The 21,919-nt window shown below is 34.3% G+C and overlaps 1 long non-coding RNA gene across 1 annotated transcript; it reads left to right on the forward strand.

The window, feature by feature from the left end:
- Positions 1-347: 347 nt before the first annotated feature.
- Positions 348-21,576, forward strand: LOC111490366. Its single transcript, XR_002719556.1, has 3 exons — positions 348-358; positions 2,310-2,317; positions 21,452-21,576. It is a non-coding gene; the product is annotated as an uncharacterized LOC111490366 (long non-coding RNA).
- The last annotated feature ends 343 nt before the right edge of the window (positions 21,577-21,919 follow it).

Below are 21,919 nucleotides of genomic sequence, written 5' to 3' on the forward strand. Positions count from 1 at the left end.
GAACTTTGCTTAAACCTCCACACCTAAATAGTGTGAAAGTTATCTATTTATGATAAAATGAATTACAAGGATATGAAAAGAGTAATAAATGAAAATAATAATAAATGAAAATAATAATAAATGGAAAGATACCTATGATAAGAAAGCAAATATCCGCCTTATAATAAAATATAAAATATAATATATATGATAAATTATAATTTATTATTAAATATCCTTAACAAACTAGCTGTGGTAACTTAAGGTAATTTTTTTGTTGAATAATATTTTTTGAAAGTGAAAAATTTGTGTTCTGAAATTTTAGAATTAGATGTTGAGGAGTCAGTGAGTGATGCTCGATTACGACGTTATCTTATTCGTGGATTACGAAGACTTTATGCCCTTTGTTTCCTCACAAGGGTGAGCAAATAAGCCTACAGTTTGAATTATTTCTAATCAGGAAGCTTTGATTAGGCAAATGACTAGCAGCATCGAGCTTTCTCCAAAGTCAAAAGATGTGTTGTATGTCAAAAATCAAAGGAGACAAAATATTCATTCAAAGCCTTCATATTAGAAGTGAGGAGTCGTCAAAGAAGCCATTTAAAGCTTATTATAGGTGTGGAAAATCTGGCCATTTTAAACGAGATTGTCGGGTGAAAGTGGTGTGTCATCGTTGTGGAAAGTCAGGCCATATTAAGCCAAATTGCATAGTTAAAATGTAGGAATCAAAAGAAAATGTTGTACATGAAAGTAAAAGTTATTCAGATTCAATTTGGGAACATTGTTTAATTATTGATGTTCTTGACCAGCCAACAAATGTGACTTCAGCTGTACATCAAGATGATGTCTCTGAAAATGCTCATGCCTTTATAGACTACAATGAAGAATGGATTGTCGATTCTGGTTGTTCTCATCATGTAACTGGAAACAAAACTCTTCTATCAGATGTTCGTCCACATTGTCAAAAGAAGGTCATTGTGACAACTGATAATTCCATGCTTCCAGTGACAAAAGAAGGAGATTTGAATGATGGGAGTGTTGGCTATAATACTCATAGAAAGGGTTGGAGGTGTATGGATTTGAAAACAAAGAAGGTTATTGTATCTCGTGATGTGGTGTTTGATGAAATTTCAAGTTACAAAGACAATGCAAATGGCAGTAAAAGTACAACTACTGTTGCACTCTTTCCTGATGATTCTACATTAGGGAGAAAAGATTTTTCAATTGCAACTCAAGCTGAGGAGAATATAGAAGCCACTACAAACATTGAAGTTGCCACAAGAAAAAATCCTCAAAGACAGAAAAAGTTACTAGGTCATTTTTCTGATTTTGTAGTTGACATTAATCAATTTTATGTTCTGTCTTCTTTTTTTTTTTTATGGGAGATACAAATGAAAATGAGTCGAAGTTGTACATTGAAGCTAAAGAAATTTCAGAATGGGAAAATGCAATGATGGAAGAAATTTCAGCACTTGAAAAAAAATGCCACCTGGGAGCTTGTACCAAAGTATCATGATGTTGATTTAATTACTTGTAATTGGGTTTACAAGGTGAAGAAAAAAGCTGATGGTAGAATTAATAGACATAAAGCTCATCTTGTTGCTTGTGGGTTTTCTCAGCAATATGGTCGAGACTATGATGAGACTTTTAGTCCAGTCGCAAGGATGGTAATATTACGGACAATCATCTCTTTAGCTGCTAGTAAAGGTTGAAAATTATGGCAGCTTGATGTGAAAAATGCATGCCTTTACGGAGAGTTCGATTGTGATATTTTTATGGAGCAGTTGCAAGGATTTACCTCTAAGGAATATCCTGATTATGTGTGCAGACTTAAAGAAGGCATTATACAGACTCAAGCAAGCTCCTTGTGCTTGGTTTGGTAAGATTGCTCAATATCTTAATTTTTTGTGGTTTTAAGTTTTCATGTGTTGATCCGAGCTTATTTGTTAAGAAAACAACAACTGAATGCAACTTGCTCTAACTTAATGTTGATGACATGATTATTACGGGTGATGATGTTGTTGAAATTAGTAGTCTCCAAGATGCCATGTCTGTTCGTTTTGAAATGAAAATATATGGTGAAGCTGATTGTTTTCTGGGTTTGAAAATTAAGAAATGTGATGGTTATTTTCTCTTTAAAAAAGGATATGCATCGATTTTATTGCAGCAGTTTCGTAGGGAGAATTCAAGAGAAAAAACTACTCCTATGGAACCAAATCTCAAATTAGCTAAAAATGAAGGGAAGTCAATAGTAGATGCTACATTCTTTCGTCAACTTGTTGGTAGTTTATTCTATTTAACTATCACAAGGCTAGACATTGCTTTTTTAGTAGGAGTTGTGTCGACTCATTTAATTGTTGCAAAAATGATTTTTTGTTACATCAAGGGCACTCTAAATTATGGATTAATGTATGAGAAATCAAAGTCATTTTTCTTGAGTGGTTTTGTGGATGCTGATTGGGTTGGTGATGTAAACGACAGACGCTCCACAACAGGTTTTGTTTTACAGCCGGCTCTGCTGCAATTTCATGATGTAGTAAAAAGCAAAGCACTGTTGCTTTGTCAAGTTGTGAAGCAGAATATGTTGCTGCTACAATGACTACTCAAGAATGTTTGTGACTCAGGAGGCTTATTCAAAAAATGCTGGCAACACTGATGGTGTTAATATAACACATACGGAAGCAATTTGGATCTTAGGCACTCTAAGTACATCAATTATAGTGAATTAGCTAGCATGTTCAAAAGCATTAAAACTCAATGAGTTTGAATACTAAACTTTTGTCGCTCAAGTTTCTTTTTTCTCACGAATCAGTTTCGAACCACCACTAGTGTCTTCTTCACTATTCTCCGGCCTTAGAACGGGATTGTGGAATCCGGTGAGTGACTAAACTTGAGAGAGATTTAGTATATATGAAGAGAGAGTTTGTGAGAAGTTTTTCTCAAGGTTTTTTCCAAAAGCCAACCTCCAAGTACCATGATCATTCTATTTATAGAGTCATGTTTGCATGTTCATGCAAATTTGAGATCACCAAATTTTGGCACTCAAAATTTCACTCAAATGTTTGGGATTATGTGATATGAATCCAACAACTGATCACTTCCATGTACCCGAACGAGCAATTACAAGAAGTAATACAAAGAAGATTCAAGTATCAAATCAAGAAAATAATGAAGTGACTGACATTGAAAAGTGATTAGAAAACTTGTCATTGGTAGTTAAACTACCAATTAAGACAATTTATGAATGCCTTATTTTCTTCAATTTGTATTTAATAGCATTTATTAATAGTTAGATTGAATGTCTTATTTTTTTCAATTGTATTTAATAGCATTTATTAATGGTTTGTATGAATGCCTTATTTTCTTCAATTTGTATTTAATAGCATTTATTAGTGATTTATGGTTATTGGCGGAACTTTATTATGTTAGGGTTATCTTTTGGGCCTCTTTAAACGCATGTAATATTCATATTTGGGATGAATTGTTGAATACAAACAAAACCTTTGTGTTTTCTTGATACCTTTATGGTGTTATTCTTTTTCAAACCTTGCTTTAGGTTTGATGTTTAAACCGATTCATTGAATTAATTTTGATCAAGCTAATTCTGGAGTGAGTCGTCTTGGAATCAAGAGTGACTATCGTAGATTTCAAGTTCAATCTAAGAGTCATTCATCTTCTAACCAACTCTTGGTTGGAATCAATCCGTTAAGTTAGCTTTCACGGTGAATATTTTGCAAGGATTCTAGAAGGACCTCCCAGCTTTGCAAAAATCTAGCATTGTTGGGGCTTATCATTATGTGGCAAGCATGCTTGAGTTAACTAAATTTTGACGCTCAAAATTCCACTCAAATTTGTGGGGTTTATTTGGCAAGCATGCAAGTTTTGTTAAACCAAATTTTGACACCTCAAAATTCCATTAATATGGATTTTTGCATTAAATGAATGGCAACATTTTGACTTTCTTCATTTTGATTCAACAATCAATTTGAATTATTAATTTCAAATTAAAGTAATATTAAATGATTAATTAAACTGTTTAATTAATATTTAATATTAATTCAAATGTCAATCCCAATTAATTCCGATACATATTTGATTAAGAAGATTCTCTCTTTTTGTTTAATTCGTAAATAAAACAAAAAAATGCAGTTAAATATATCGTATATATTATGTAGCGCATTCTCCCTAATTTGAATTCGAACACTTCGAACTCACTCGTCACACTGTTCTATGGTTTAGTCCGATATGAGCTAGCAGAGGAACCTAACGGACCTATAGATCATGGGCTCCAACGATCCAAGATTAACCGGTTAAACTCATTAACCTTGTTAACCAGCATTCCTTAACTACTAGGACATTCCACTATAGCCTAGTAGTTGCACTTCCCTTACTATACATATATTTTTGTCCATTTGATATAACCATGATTAGTAAGTCGATCCTTCACAGGTTGTTCGTAACTAGAGCTGGGTTAATTTACAGTTTTATCCCTGAAGTTATTTCTTGTTCCTTATGTCTCACTGATTCTCTAATGAACAATTGGTTTGTGGTCCAACCAGTAAACCGAATCCCTCTCAGACCAATGAGAGGGTGGGGCCCCTTGTTCAAGACCTGGAGTCAGTACTTAAGGGAACTTGATATGATAAGAAATCACTACCAAGGAAGTAAGATTCAGATTACCTTGTTGATCGAATATCTTAAGGCAAGAACATTGTTTGAGATTCGAATCACTCCACAAGCAAGATCGATCACGTCTAGCTTGAATGATTCTTGTTGATCAAATATCTCAACGCAAGAACAATTGTTTGAGATTCGAATCACTCCACAAGCAAGATTGATCATGTCGAGCTTGAATGATTCTAAATGGAACCTAAACTACATAGAATGGCAAATAAACTTAGCCATTGACTAAAGAAAAGCACAAATGGTTCTTTTACTATATTTTCCAAGTCTCTTACACATACAACATACATGGCTTTATATAGCCTCAAAATGAAACTATTAAAGAGTTGTAACATTCATACTTAATGGCCATAATTAATCATTAAGTAATTGTAACCTATAGTAAATAAAAAGTCTTAAAATACATAAATGAAATACAATAACTCTAAATTACTCTAAATTGTAATCTACCCAAAATTTATACATAAAACTTCATTATTCTTAAATGTGGCATGAATTGAAATATCTTTTGATAATTTCAACAATATTTTCTTCACATCTTCATTGAAGCATCTTGTATGATTAATGTCCCTTGGTTCATATCAGAATTGATAAGGCAACCTTAATCCTCAGCCCAACGATCCAAGCTTTTGTTTTAGCAAGAACCCTTGAATCAAAGTAATTAACACCCCCTTATACGAAATTTGGATCAACCAAGAGATAAGGCTAGAATTAGATTACCTCTTACGATCGAAGATCTAGAAGCAAGATTTGGAACCTTGTTCTAAATTGAGTCAAACCACAATCTAACTTGATCAAGGCTTGATTGAATGGCTCGGGTGTAATTCTACCACAAGAATTGCTTGAAACTTAGAAATGGTAAATATGATGCTCGGGTTTCTAAGGGAAACGTCTCAATTTGAGATCTGAATTACATTCATCAACGAATCTCCCGACAAAAGACGTTTGTGGCCGGAATTCAATCCCGATATTTTTGTGGACGGGATTTATTCCCGATCCTCTTTAATCTCCACAAAGAAGAAGTCAAATTGACTTTTACATAATTTATAAAATTAAACATAGTTTTTTCTAAGAAATGTTGATGTGCTTGAGTGGTTAATATGACAGATTTGAAATCAATTGAGCTTTTCGCGCGTAGGTTTGAATTCTGTTGTTGACATATTTTTTATGTGAATTTGAGCTCTTTGCGCGTAGGTTCGAATTCTGTTGTTGACATATTTTTTTGTGAATCATTAGAAAACTTTCAGTCACCTTGACGAATTAGAAAAAACTTCGCGCGTAGGTTCGAATTCTGTTGTTGACATATTTTTTTGTGAATCATCAGAAAACTTTCAGTCACCTTGACGAATTAGAAAAAATCATCACTTTCTTTCCGTCACCTCCTTTTAAGTCACCTCCTTTTAAAATGTTTTGATCAAATCTAAATGCTTCACTTACAAAAATATTGAAGTGTAGTAAATCTATAAACTATTTTCTTAAAGAATAAGTCAGCAGCATGCTTTGCATCATCCATAAATCTATCTGTCACATGCTTCATCTTCGGCCAACAAAAGTGTTTATGCAACATCTTATAAACTTTATTAATACTAAGATGTCCCATTAATGCACCACCATATGCTTCTCCCAAAAACAAATCTTTTATAGAGCATTTAGGAATACAAAGCATACTCTTAATATTTAAAAAATTATGAAACACATAATAATCATCCACCATTTCTTTTTGCAAGACAAGATGCATAAAAAGTTCTAAAGTCTTGATCATCTATATTTAATTCAATAATATGCTCAACTCCAAGAGTAAGAGAAGTAAAGAGATCATATCTTTTAGATAACACATGAGCTACTGTATTATCCTTATCTTGCTTATACTTGAAGACAAACGAAAATGTTTCAATAAATTCCACCCACTTTGCATGTCTACGGTTCAGTTTGCTTTGACCCTTCACATACTTCAGGTTTTCATGATCAAAGTAGATCACAAATTCTCTAGGCCATAAGTAGTGTTGCCACACACGCAATATATGAACTAAAGCAAATAATTCTCTATAATAGGTAGTATATTTCAATGTTGCCCCATTTAGTTTTTCACTAAAATACACTAACGGCTTTTCTTCTTGAATTAAAACAACACTTATTAAAACAAATAATGATGCATTGCTTAATTTGTTCTTAAGCAAATTGAATGCATTCTCTTGCATTCCTCCCCATTTAAAAACAACATTCTTTTTCACGAAGTCATTCAATAGTTCAGTTATGGTTCTAAAATCATTTATAAATCTCTTATAGAGGTTAGCTAACTCATGAGAACTCCAAAATTTACGTGCACTTTTTGGTGTTGGCAAATCCATAATGAATTTAACTTTGTCTCTATTCAAAGCTACTCTACTTTTACCAACTATGAAGCCAATAGAGTGAACTTTTTCCATGCAAAAACTACCCTTACTAAAATTAAATTTCTCTTTTCTATGTGTAATCAAAACTAATTTAACATCCTCCACATGCTTAAGCAAAATCTTCAAATAAATTATAATATCATCAATATAAACAATATGTTTTCTCATATATTTTCTCAAAACCTTATATATTAAGCGCAAAGGTGTACTAGGAGCATTAGTTAACCTAAAAGGCATAACAAGTCATTCATACAATCCAAACTTAATATTGAAAGTTGTTTTTCATCCATCTTCTACGTGCATTCTAATTTGATGATATCTAGATTTCAAAATAATTTTTATAAATAGACACGAATTATGCAATAAATCAAGCATATCGTCTAACCTAGGAATAGGATGTCGACACTTTACCGTAATTTTGTTGATGACTCTATTATCCATGCATATGCGCCAAGGTTCATCTTTCTTTGGCACCAATAAGTCTCGTATAGAACATGGACTCAAACTTTCTCGTACATAGCCCTTCTCCATGAGCTCCTCCACTTGCCTTTGAATTTCTTTTGTCTTGGTTGGATTGACTCTATAAGCTGGCTTATAAGGAAAGACAGTCCTTGGAATGAAGTCTATTTTATGTTCAGTACATCTAATGGGAGGTATTTCTTTATCTTGAAACATGTCTTCAAATTTCTGTAAAAGAGATTGTAAAACACTAGGCAAAGCCAAGTTGTTATAGTTAAAGACCCAATATTCTCCATTGTACATAAGTACAAAGATCGATTTTTTGTGAAAGTCTTCTCACCTCTCCAACTGTAGCTAAATAACTCTCTCTCTTTCTTTTTTTCTTCAATTTCATCGCTTTTTTTCTTTTCTTTTTTTTTTCTTTGATTTTTCTCTACTTTTTCACTCTACTCTTGTTTTTCTTTTAACTCTTTTTCCTCAAACTCTTTCTTTCTTTCCTCCAACTTTAATTGATCAGCAAATACATTTGCAGAACTCAAAGGTACAAGAATGGTTTTTCTACCATCTTTTACAAAAGAATACCTATTCAAATAGCCATCATACATAACCCTCCTGTCAAATTGCCATGGTCGGCCAAACAATATGTCTCCAGCATGCATTGGCAACACATCACAAAGAACTTCATTTTTATATTTTCTCAAAGTAAAATATATTAAAGCTTAGAAAATTACCTTCACTGTTCCACTATCATTGAGCCATTGGAGCTTGTAAAGTTTAGGATGATCTTGAGTTGGAATTTGCAACCTTTTGATCAACATAGTACTTACTACATTGGTGCTGCTTCCACTATCAATGATAAGACTACAAGCAATCCTCTTAACTAAACACCGCGTGTGAATAGGTTGTCTCTTTGATCATCAACATCATTCTCCATAACTTGAGTTTTAAGAAGTCTTCTTGTAATAAGGGCCAAATGAATACCATCTTCTAGTTTCTTCTCATTCTTCTAGACTTCTTCAACTAGATCATTGATCTCCCTTCCATTTTTCTCGTCTTGATTCATGATTGTACAAATAGTAGTTTTATATGCTTAAGACCTCACACACTCAACTCACTGATTTTACACTCAGGAACACTTGTGTTTAACACACAAAGGTAGGCTATTTGGAAAAGTGACTAATTTCTTATCAAGGTAGATAATATGGATAAAGCAATTATGATAGTAGCGAGCTATTCAAGACAATCAAGACAAGGTAATTATGTAGTAACAACATAATAAAACCAAGAAATGAACAAATAAATAAGGGACAAAGAAATTTTTGTATATAATTGCACACTGAAAAAAAATGAATTCCAAAGAGAATGGTCGTGAAGATCGAACACAACAATTCCAGATTTATATGCTTTAAGGAAAAATGAGAATAGAAATTTATTTGATCTTCAAATAAACGTGCAAATGGTCTAATGATAAGGATATGTAAAGAACAATATGATAAGGATTTTTTTTTCTTTCAAGATCTAAATATGATCTTTAACAGGACACTAAGAACAAAGTAGAAGGATAATGAAGAACGTTGGACACTAAGAACAAAGTAGAAGGATAATGAAGAACGTTGGAAATGACAGTAAAAAAATAAATGACAGATTTAAAGAGACGATAAACAATAGCGAAAATTAAAGATACAATCAATTCTAGAGTCGGCCACAAAGATGCAACCTACGCTTTGATACCAAACTGATAAGGCAACCCTAATACTCAGCCCAACGATCCAAGCTTTTGTTTTAGCAAGAACCCTTGAATCAAAGTAATTAACACCTCCTTATGCGAAATTTGGATCAACCAAGAGATAAGGCAAGAATTAGATTACCTCTTACGATCGAAGATCTAGAAGCAAGATTTGGAACCTTATTCTAAATTGAGTCACTCCACAATCTAACTTGATCAAGGCTTGATTGAATGGCTCGGGTGCAATTCTACCACAAGAATTGCTTGAAACTTAGAAATGGCAAATATGATGCTCGGATTTCTAAGGGAAACGTCTCAATTTGAGATCTGAATTACATTCATCCACGAATCTGTTTTTTACATAACATATTGTGGATATTTATAGTCTCCCGACAAAAGATGTTTGTGGCCGGGATTCAATTCCGATATGTTTGTGGACGGGATTTATTCCCAATCCCCTTTAATCTCCACAAAGAATAAGTCAAATTGAACATTTTACTTTTACATAATTTATGGAATTAAACATAGTTTTTTTAACAAATGTTGATGTGCTTGAGTGGTTAATGCGACAGACTTGAAATCAATTGAGCTCTTCACGTGTAGGTTTGAATTCTGTTGTTGACATATTTTTTTGAATATTCATGACATTTTTTGAATCATCTTGGCAATTGGTCCATTTGGAACACCGTGATTCTTATCAAGCACTACCTCTCTTCTATCCCCAAAATTGTGTAGGAGCGAATTCCATCTTGCACCCCACGTCCCCAGCCATTTGCGAACTTGAGCCACTCTCACTCATGCAAATCTAAAAATAATTCCGAATAAGATGAGAAACTACTACAAGGGGAGTAAGATTCAGATTACCTTGTTGATTGAATATCTCAAGGAAAGAACACTTGTTTGAGATTCGAATCATTCCACAAGCAAGATCGATCATGTCTAGCTTGAATGATTCTTGTTGATCAAATATCTCAATGCAAGAACACTTGTTTGAGATTCGAATCATTCCACAAGCAAGATTGATCATGTCGAGCTTGAATGATTCTACATTCAACCTTACTACATAGAATTGCAAAGAAACTTAGCCATTGGCTAAAGAAAGCACAAATGCTCCTTTTACTATATTTTTCAAGTCTCTTACAAATACAACATACATGGCTTTATATAGCCTCAAAATGAAACTACTAGTCATTCCAAGAGTTGTAACATTCATACTTAATGGTCATAATTAACCATTATGTAATTTTAACCTAAAGTAAATAAAAAGTCCTAAAAACTCTAAATTACTCTAAATTTAAATTGTAACCCACCCAATATAACAATCAAACTGCATTCTTCTTCAATGTGGCATGAATTGAAACATCTTTTGATAATTTTGAAAACCTTTTCTTCACATCTTCATTGAAGTATATTGTATGATTGATGTTTTTTTGGTTCATATCATTCTCCACTTCTTCGAGAGGATTCGTCCTCGAATCTATTTGTGAAACTTTGCTGCAAAAAATAAGTTATGGAAATACGATGGACCTCACAACACTCTCTCACGAGTATACACTCAAGGAATTTTGGGCCACTCTTTTTACAGTCAGTTACACAAATGAAGCTCTCATTCTCACCTCACAAAATTTGATATAGAGCAAAGATTGAATTTTGAATTCTGGGTCGATCAAAAACTAAAAAGATAAAAATAAATAAAAATCAAAGTGAGAAAAAAAAATGCAAAGGAAACATATATCCGATCTTGAGTCTGAAGCTCTGATACCAAATGATAAGATAAGGAACCACTACAAGGGGAGTAAGATTCGGATTACCTTGTTGATCGAATATCTCAAGGCAAGAACACTTGTTTGAGATTCGAATCACTCCACAAGCAACATCGATCATTTCTAGCTTGAATGATTCTTGTTGATCAAATATCTCAACGCAAGAACACTTGTTTGAGATTCGAATCATTCCACAAGCAAGATTGATCATGTCGAGCTTGAATGATTCTACATTCAACCTTACTACATAGAATTGCAAAGAAACTTAGCCATTGGCTAAAGAAAGCGCAAATGCTCCTTTTACTATATTTTTCAAGTCTCTTACAAATACAACATACATGGCTTTATATAGCCTCAAAATGAAGCTAATAGTCATTCCAAGAGTTGTAACATTCATACTTAATGGTCATAATTAACCATTATGTAATTGTAATCTAAAGTAAATAAAAAGTCCTAAAAACTCCAAATTACTCTAAATTTAAATTGTAACCCACCCAAAATTTATAACCATCAAACTTCATTCTTCTTCAATGTGGCATGAATTGAAACATCTTTTGATAATTTTGACAACCTTTTCTTCACATCTTCATTGAAGTATATTGTATGATTGATGTCTTTTGGTTCATATCATTCTCCACTTCTTCAAGAGGATTCGTCCTCGAATCTATTTGTGAAACTTTGCTGCAAAAAATAAGTTATGGAAATACAAAGGACCTCACAACACTCTCTCACGTGTATACACTCAAGGAATTTTAGGCCACTCTTTTTAAACTCAGTTACACAAATGAAGCTCTCATTCTCACCTCTCAAAATTTGAAATAGAGCAAAGATTGAATTTTGAATTCTGGGTCGATTAAAAACTAAAAGGATAAAAATAAATAAAAATCAAATTGAGAAAAAAAAATGCAAAGGAAACATATATCCGATCTTGAGTCTGAAGCTCTGATACCAAATGATAAGATAAGGAACCACTACAAGGGGAGTAAGATTCGGATTACCTTGTTGATCGAATATCTCAAGGCAAGAACACTTGTTTGAGATTCGAATCACTCCACAAGCAACATCGATCATTTCTAGCTTGAATGATTCTTGTTGATCAAATATCTCAACGCAAGAACACTTGTTTGAGATTCGAATCATTCCACAAGCAAGATTGATCATGTCGAGCTTGAATGATTCTACATTCAACCTTACTACATAGAATTGCAAAGAAACTTAGCCATTGGCTAAAGAAAGCGCAAATGCTCCTTTTACTATATTTTTCAAGTCTCTTACAAATACAACATACATGGCTTTATATAGCCTCAAAATGAAGCTAATAGTCATTCCAAGAGTTGTAACATTCATACTTAATGGTCATAATTAACCATTATGTAATTGTAATCTAAAGTAAATAAAAAGTCCTAAAAACTCCAAATTACTCTAAATTTAAATTGTAACCCACCCAAAATTTATAACCATCAAACTTCATTCTTCTTCAATGTGGCATGAATTGAAACATCTTTTGATAATTTTGACAACCTTTTCTTCACATCTTCATTGAAGTATATTGTATGATTGATGTTTTTTTGGTTCATATCAAACAGTCTCAACAGTAAACAACATTATAAAGTGAGAGTGATTTTCTTCATGGTCTGATCTTATGCAATACTCATTGCATGGGACGCCCCCACTCACATGTATCCACATATACAATTTAGTGATTCATTGTTTATATCATATACAAAAGTGGGCCGCATCCATAGTGTTCCCAGAATAAGGTACTCAGCCATATCCTTATACTATAGATCGTTTTGACAACATCTTAGGATTAATAAAGTTTATAAGATGTTGTTGATATGAACCAAAAGGCATCAATCATACAATATACTTCAATGAAGATGTGAAGAAAAGGTTGTCAAAATTATCAAAAGGTGTTTCAATTCATGCCATATTGAAGAAGAATGAAGTTTGATTGTTAATAAATTTTAGGTGGGTTACAATTTAGAGTAATTTAGAGTTATTGTATTTTAAGATATTTTATTTACTTTAGGTTACATTTACCTAATGGCTAATTATGGCCATAAAGTATGAAGGTTACAACTCTTAGAATGCCTTTAATAGTTTCATTTTTTAGGCTATATAAAGCCATGTATGTTTAATTTGTAAGTAGACTTGGAAAATATAGTAAAAAGAAGCATTTGTGCTATTCTTTAGCCAATGACTAAGTTTCTTTGCAATTCTATGTAGTTTAGGTTGCATGTAGAATCATTCAAGCTCGACATGATCAATCTTTCTTGTGAAGTGATTCGAATCTCAAGCAAGTGTTCTTACTTTGAGATATTTGATCAACAAGATTCATTCAAGCTAGGCATGATCGATCTTGCTTGTGGAGTGAATCGAATCTTACTCCCCTTGTAGTGGTTCCTTATCTTATCAGTTGCATAAACACTTTTGTTGGCCAAAGATGAAGCATGTGACAGATAGATTTATGGATGATGCAAAGCATGTTGCTGACTTATTCTTTAAGAAAGTAGTTTATGAATTTACTACATGATCAAAACATTTCAAAAGAAGGTGAAGGTGATGATTTTTTCTGATTCGAGGACGAATCCTTCTGAAGAAGTGGGAAGATGATAATAATCACGGTGTTCCAAATGGACCTATTGCCAAGAAGATTCAAAAAATGTCATGAAGATTCAAAAAAATGTCATGAAGATTCAAAAAAATATGTCATCAACAAAATTCAAACCTATGCGGGAAGAGCTCAATTGATTTCAAGTTTGTCATATTAACCACTCAAACACATTAGCATTTGTTAGAAAAAACTATGTTTAATTTTATAAATTATGTAAAAGTCAAATGGTCAATTTAACTTATTCTTTGTGGAGATTAAAGGGGATCGGGAATAAACCCCATCCACAAACATATCGGGATTGAATCCCGGCCACAAACGTCTTTTGTCGGGAGACTATAAATACACACAATATGTTATGTAAACAACAGATTCGTGGATGAATGTAATTCAGATCTCAAATTGAGACGTTTCCCTTAGAAATCTGAGCATCATATTTTTCATTTCTAAGTTTCAAGCAATTCTTGTGGTAGATTGCACCCGAGCCATTCAATCAAGCCTTGATCAAGTTAGATTGTGGAGTGACTCAATTTAGAACAAGGTTTCAAATCTTGCTTCTAGATCTTCGATCGTAAGAGGTAATTTAATTCTAGCCTTATCTCTTGGTTGATCCAAATTTCGTATAAGGAGGTGTTAATTACTTTGATTCAAGGGTTCTTGCTAAAACAAAAGCTTGGATCGTTGGGCTGAGGATTAGGGTTGCCTTATCATTATGAGTGGCTCGTTATGCCGTTTGGCCGTATAAATGCACCATGTACTTTTATGAGGCTAATGAATCATGTTTTGAGAGACTATATTGAAAAATTTGTTGTTGTATACTTTGATGATATCCTTGTTTACTCAAAAAGCTTGAATGATCATATTTTGCACGTTAAGAAAATTTTGTTTAAACTTAGAGAAGAGAATCTTTATGCCAACTTCAAAAAGTGCAGTTTTTGTCTAGACTAAGTCAACTTCCTACGGTTCTTAGTTGAAAAGAATGGAGTACAAATTGATGAAGAAAAGGTAACCAAGTCAAATTCCTACGGTTCTTAGTTGGAAAGAATAATGGAGTACAAGGCTATTAGAGAATGGCCAACACCCACAAATGCAACCGAGGTAAAAGCTTTCATCATCCAACACCTCCCCTCAAACAAAGTAAGTCCCCCCTTAATCGAGGCTCGACTCATTTTTCTTTTGGAGTCTTATACTATGCCTTCGAGGAAGCTCAGCTCCTTTTGATATGAACCAAGCGACATCAATCATACAATATGTTTCAATGAAGATGTGAAGAAAATATTGTTGAAATTATCAAAAGATATTTCAATTCATGCCACATTGAAGAAGAATGAAGTTTCATGTTTTGAACTTTGGGTGGATTAAATTTAGAGTAATTTAGAGTTATTGTATTTCATTAATGTATTTTAAGACTTTTAATTTACTTTTGGTTACAATTACTGATTAATTAAGGCCATTAACTATGAATGTTACAACTCTTGGAATGCCTTTAGTAGTTTCATTTTAAGGCTATATAAAACTATGTATGTTGTATTTGTAAGTAGACTTGAAAAATATAGTAAAGAAGCATTTGTGCTTTCTTTAGCCAATGGCTAAGTTTCTTTGCAATTCTATCTAGTTTAGGTTGCATGTAGAATCATTCAAGCTCGAATTGATCAATCTTACTTGTGGAGTGATTCGAATCTCAAACAAGTTGATATGAACCAAAAAACATCAATCATACAATATACTTCAATGAAGATGTGAAGAAAAGGTTGTCAAAATTATCAAAAGATGTTTCAATTCATGCCACATTGAAGAAGAATGAAGTTTGATGGTTATAAATTTTGGGTGGGTTACAATTTAAATTTAGAGTAATTTAGAGTTTTTAGGACTTTTTATTTACTTTAGATTACAATTACATAATGGTTCATTATGATCATTAAGTATGAATGTTACAACTCTTGGAATGACTATTAGCTTCATTTTGAGGCTATATAAAGCCATGTATGTTGTATTTGTAAGAGACTTGAAAAATATAGTAAAAGGAGCATTTGTGCTTTCTTTAGCCAATGGCTAAGTTTCTTTGCAATTCTATGTAGTAAGGTTGAATGTAGAATCATTCAAGCTCGACATGATCAATCTTGCTTGTGGAATGATTCGAATCTCAAACAAGTGTTCTTGCGTTGAGATATTTGATCAACAAGAATCATTCAAGCTAGACATGATCGATCTTGCTTGTGGAGTGATTCGAATCTCAAACAAGTGTTCTTGCCTTGAGATATTCGATCAACAAGGTAATCCGAATCTTACTCCCCTTGTAGTGGTTCATTATCTTATCATTTGGTATCAGAGCTTCAGACTCACGATCGGATATATGTTTCCTTTGCATTTTTTTTCTCACTTTGATTTTTATTTATTTTTATCTTTTTAGTTTTTGATCGACCCAGAATTCAAAATGCGATCTTTGCTCTATTTCAAATTTTGAGAGGTGAGAATGAGAGCTTCATTTGTGTAACTGAGTGTAAAAAGAGTGGCCCAAAATTCCTTGAGTGTATACTCGTGAGAGAGTGTTGTGAGGTCCATCGTATTTCCATAACTTATTTTTTGCAGCAAAGTTTCACAAATAGATTCGAGAACGAATCCTCTTGAAGAAGTGAAGAATGATATGAACCAAAAAACATCAATCATACAATACACTTCAATGAAGATGTGAAGAAAAGATTGTCAAAATTATCAAAAGATGTTTCAATTCATGCCACATTGAAGAAGAATGAAGTTTGATTGTTATAAATTTTGGGTGGGTTACAATTTAGAGTAATTTAGAGTTTTTAGAACTTTTTATTTTACAATTACATAATGGTTAATTAAGACCATTTAGTATGAATCTTACAACTCTTGGAATGCCTTTAGTAGCAAGCTTGAACACTCCCCAAGACTACAGAGCCCTCATTGGGGAGGGTAAAGAGCTTCCAACGCAAAACGACCTTTCATTCCCTTGTTTCGTTGTGGCACTCCCCACACATAAGCATCGCCTGGCTTAGGGGGGACTTGAAACGCCTTTCAGTTAACCCCCGGCCCTTGTCGACTTCCTTATAGAAGCCACCGGGTTGACCTCTCAGGCCGAATTCTATGGTCGAGAATGTTGTAATAAGAAATCGGCCCTTGCTTAACTCCTTGTTCTATAAACCAGTTGCTGGTTGATCTGATCGGACCCAGGACACTCGAGAGCCCAGCCCGAGAGCACGGAAAGGACAAAAGAAAAGGTTTGCTGATAGAGCTGGGCGAGGGGAGGCAAGACTAGTTATCAAGTCAGGGAGACGCTTGGCCCGTAAGTTGGTCCCCTTAAAAACCCATTACTTAATAAGGATTTGTTACGCGCGATATGCTGGACTTACTACTGGGAATCGTGGGTGCCGTAGAGCTTCTCATAGAAATACAAAAACGTATCACCCACTTCCTACAATTCGGCCTGAACCTTTGGGTAGGCTGTGCAGGAACAACAACAATAGCTGCACGGAGTACTATAGAACCACCACTAGTGTAGTTCAAATTGAGTACTAACCTTTTGTAGTTCAAATTTCTTTTTCCTCACGAACCGGTTTCGAACCACCACTGGTGTCTTCCCTACTATTCTCTGGCCTTAGAGCTGGATTGTGGAATCCGGTGAGTGACTAAACTTGGAAGGGATTTAGTATATGTGAAGAGAGAGTTTGTGAGGATTTTTATCAAGGTTTTTTTAAGAAACTTTTCATGTACCTCGATCACTCTATTTATAGAGTCATATTTGCATGTTCATAAAATTTGAGATTACAAAATTTTGACACTCAAAATTCCACTCAAATGTGTAGGATTATGTGGCAAACATGCAAGTTTGAGTTAAACAATTTTTTACACTCAAAATTTCACTCAAATTTCTGGGGTTTATTTGGCAAGCATGCAAGTTTGATTAAACCAAATATTGACACTCAAAATTCCACTAACTCAAACATAAATTTTTTTATTAAGTGAAGTCAACATTTTGATTTTCTCCGTTTTAATTCAACAATTAATTTCAAATTAAAGTAATATTAAATGATTAATTAAACAATTTAATTAATATTTAACATTAATTCAAATGCCAATCTCAATCAATTCCAACACATATTGATTAAAATATTTAAATCTTATTTAAATATCTCTGATTCTCTCTTTTTGTTTAATTCGTAAATAAAACAAAAAATGCAGTTAAATATATCGTATATATTTTAGTGCATATTCCCTAATTTGAATTCGAACACTTCGAACTCACTTGTCACACCATTCTAAGTTTAGTCTGATATGAGCTAGTAGGGGGACCTAATGGACCTACAGATCATGGGCTCCAACGATCCGAGATTAACCGGCTAAACTCATTAACCTTGTTAACCAACATTCGTTAACGACTAGGACATTCCACTATAGCCTAGTAGTTGCACTCCCCTCACTATAGATATATTTCTGTCCATTTGATATACCCATGATTAGTAAGTCAATCCTTCACAAGTTGTTCATAACTAGAGCGGGGTCAATTTACTGTTTTACCCCTGAAGTTATTTCTTGTTTCTTATGTTCCATTGATCCTCTAATGAACAATTGGTTTGTGGTCCAACCAGTAAACCGAATCCCTCTCAAACCAATGAGAGGGTGGGGCCCCTTGTTCAAGGCCTAGAGTCAGTACTTAAGGGAACAACCTCTCTACTATCCCTAAAGGTGGGTAGGAGTGTATTCCATCTTGCACCCTATGTCCCTAGCTATTCACCCAGTCTTATCCCTGAATGGGTGGCTTATTGAGTTGGCGAACTCAAGCCACTCTCACCCATGCAAATTTAACGATAATTCTCAATAAATAGGAGTTCATGGTTAGCTCAGGATTAAGATCAAGTTACCTAGGTCATCCAACGAAAATCAATCAGTCTCAACACTAAACAACATTATAAAGTGAGAGTGATTTTTTTCATGGTCTGTATTGCATAGGACGCCCCCACTCACATGTCTCCACATGTACAATTTAGTGATCACATTGTTTATATCATATACAATAGATCATTTTGACGTTCGTCAAAAGTTGGTCGCATCCATAGTGTCCCCAAGATAAGGTACTCAACCTTATCCCTGTACTATAGATCATTTTGACTATATACTTGAACTTGAAACACTCTTATGTCTCTACATATAGTTCAAATAATCATACTATAGTCAGAGTGTTCTTAGTTTATTTGATTTAAATTAATAATCGTAAAATTCACTTTATTCAATATCAATGTTTACTTAATAAACATCAATAATAACTTTATTGAAAATAGAATATGTTTTTGTTTACAAACTATGAGTTTTAGGACATAAAATCCAAGAGAGGTAACATTAGCCGAAGAAGACCCTGGGCAATCCACATGGCCTACTTGACGAACGTTAGCAACGGAGATATCGTAAATTGGTCCACGGGCATCGCAATCAATCTTCTGTTCTACTATAGGTGCTGCGACAACCTTTACCAAGTCCAAACGATTGTCGACCACCAGATCCGCTGATCTGCTATATTTACCCTAGCCCACAAGCACAAATCCTCGGCACATAATATAATCTCAAAGTACTCCAAAGACCCAAATTTAGTAAATCAAGAAGGGGGTCACACTGAAGTAGAGTTCCCCAACAACATAGAGCTTGGGAAGCTTGGACCTGATCAAGATCTGAACCACTACTAGACTAGACGTTGAGTGAGGTAGTGGTTTTTTCTATTAGTTGTGATGCGAATAGGTGTTATGAGATTTTTTGAGTAGGCTTGTCTTAGTAGTCTGCAATAAAATAGCTAGTTTTGGGGCTTTCGACATAAAAAATTCGATTTGGCTTGGCTTCACTATCGCTCATGACTTGTATTGTAATCCTAGTCTTGTTAGTCGGCTTGAAATGCCTTTGTAGTCTTTCTAATGTTAATACCTTCTTCCTTCATTCATTTTCTTTTAGTTGCGTATCTCTAGCGCCAACAAGATACAGACGGCGAAGCCAAAGCAATACTAAACAAGAAGCCGCCCTAACGAGACTCTTAGTCAAGCCTAAATGTCCTTATTTCAAACTAAAGCGCTAACGAGCAAGAAAAGGCCCCTTTCTCTATCGAGAGATAGGCTAAGGCACCTTTACTAATATTTTAATAGTTGGTCCCGAAGTTCGCTTATGGCAACTAGCTTTTACCGCTAGCGCTTGGACTTGGAAGAAAGCTACAACTACCTTGAATCAATCAATGAATGAAAAGAAAGTGCTTATCGAGGAATAGAAAGGGAGGACAGGTTGGTTTGAGGACCCGTTGGTCAAAGGAAAGGGTAGGTCCTGATGCTGAGATGTTGTTATATGAGGCGACAGTGTCACGTACGGTTTCTTTGAGAAGGGTGTGATACCACCACCTATTAGGCCCAACGAGCAGTCCACGGAGTTGCATCCCTACTCATCTGGTCCATGCACATTGCTCTCTCCAGGAGGTTGGCCGCCTATCCTAGATCTTCCCATTTTCAAGAGTATCCCGGGCTCGATCTTGTTTAGTATCAAGGTGATTCTCTTTCTCTTTATATATATATGGGTCCATGCAGCATTTCCACGATATCGTTATGATCAATTAATGAGACTTGGCCGAAAAGTGTTCTTGCCTCTATCATTAGCTCGGGTAGTCGCCGTTTCTGGTGTTTCAGTCACCTTTCAATGGCTCCCATAATTATGTGCTAGGAATTTCTCTCATTGAGTAATGGGAAGCGGGCTAGTCCCCAAAAATGCTCGTTCCTTTGTCGTTGGGGTCCAAAATCTTCCTTGCTGAGACTTGACTTGTAGTCTTGTAAGATTGTGCACTTGAAAAGACCTTTAGAGAAAGAGATGAACCCGCCACAACCAATTACTCCGAGGAAGAACAAGTGCATAAAGCTAACCCATCTAACGAGTAAAGAGCTAACCATATTCTAGTATATGTTATATATAAAGAGAAAGGAGACCAAAATCTCGATCGAGAAAAGCTGACTCAAGGCCTTTTTATGATCTTTACGGGGCCTTTACTCTAGAAAGGTAGAACTACAAGAAGCAAGAGTGAACTATCGAGACGAGTAGTCTCTTAAGGAATAGCTTTCCTTAAAGAAGAAAGACCACCTATTTACTCAAGAGGTAGTGGAGGCCAACTAGCAATTCAAGAAAATGAGTTTTCTTATTGATCCAAGTAAGCATGTTTCTATTCTATCGACGCATTACTTGCTGAAAATCTTACTAAAATGAAAAGGTAAACCACCTTTTTGGAACTCCATGTTTATGTTTTTCCTCTTCTATCAGTTTATAGTTTTTTTTCTTTTAAGTTGTGTATGGACCGCATAAATTTCCCTCTTGTTGGAGAGGATTCGACTTCAACAACAAGATCGACAAAACAAAAACAGAAGAATAGGAAAAAAAGGTGACATAAAAGTTTCTAACTTTCTAAACTACGATGAAAAGTCTTCGATATACCATGAATAGGCTTTTAGGTCAAAACCTCGTGTAAGTCACCCGCATACCAATGTCTTTAAGCCAAACCTTCTACTTGATGAGAAACTTCAAGCATGAACACCTCCTCTGTTTTTGCATAGCTTGCACTCTCTTTATTCGCCACTGAACATCCACCTTTCTTTCATCTGTACCGTGTATTTTTTGCTTGTTTGGATCATCGAATGTCAAGTGAAAGCCAATGCATTTTTTAAGGGGATTTTGAAAAATAAGGCCTACTTGATAAGGCAACCCTAATCCTCAGCCCAACGATCCAAGCTTTTGTTTTAGCAAGAGCCCTTGAATCAAAGTAATTAACACCTCCTTATACGAAATTTGGATCAACCAAGAGATAAGGCTAGAATTAGATTACCTTTTACGATCTAAGATCTAGAAGTAAGATTTAGAACCTTGTTCTAAATTGAGTCACTCCACAATCTAACTTGATCAAGGCTTGATTGAATGGCTCAGGTGCAATTCTACTACAAGAATTGCTTGAAACTTAGAAATGAAAAATATGATGCTCGGATTTCTAAGAGAAACATCTCAATTTGAGATCTGAATTACATTCATCCACAAATCTATTTTTTTACATAACATATTGTGGGTATTTATAGTCTCCCGACAAAAGACGTTTGTGGCCGGGATTCAATCCCGATATGTTTATGGACGAGATTTATTCCCGATCCCCTTTAATCTCCACAAAGAATAAGTCAAATTGACCATTTGACTTTTACATAATTTATGAAATTAAACATAGTTTTTTCCAACATTTGTGCTTGAGTGGTTAATGCGACAGACTTGAAATCAATTGAGCTCT

This window comes from Cucurbita maxima, unplaced genomic scaffold (genome assembly GCF_002738345.1).
Source record: "Cucurbita maxima cultivar Rimu unplaced genomic scaffold, Cmax_1.0 Cma_Scf00001, whole genome shotgun sequence".
NCBI lineage: Eukaryota > Viridiplantae > Streptophyta > Magnoliopsida > Cucurbitales > Cucurbitaceae > Cucurbita > Cucurbita maxima.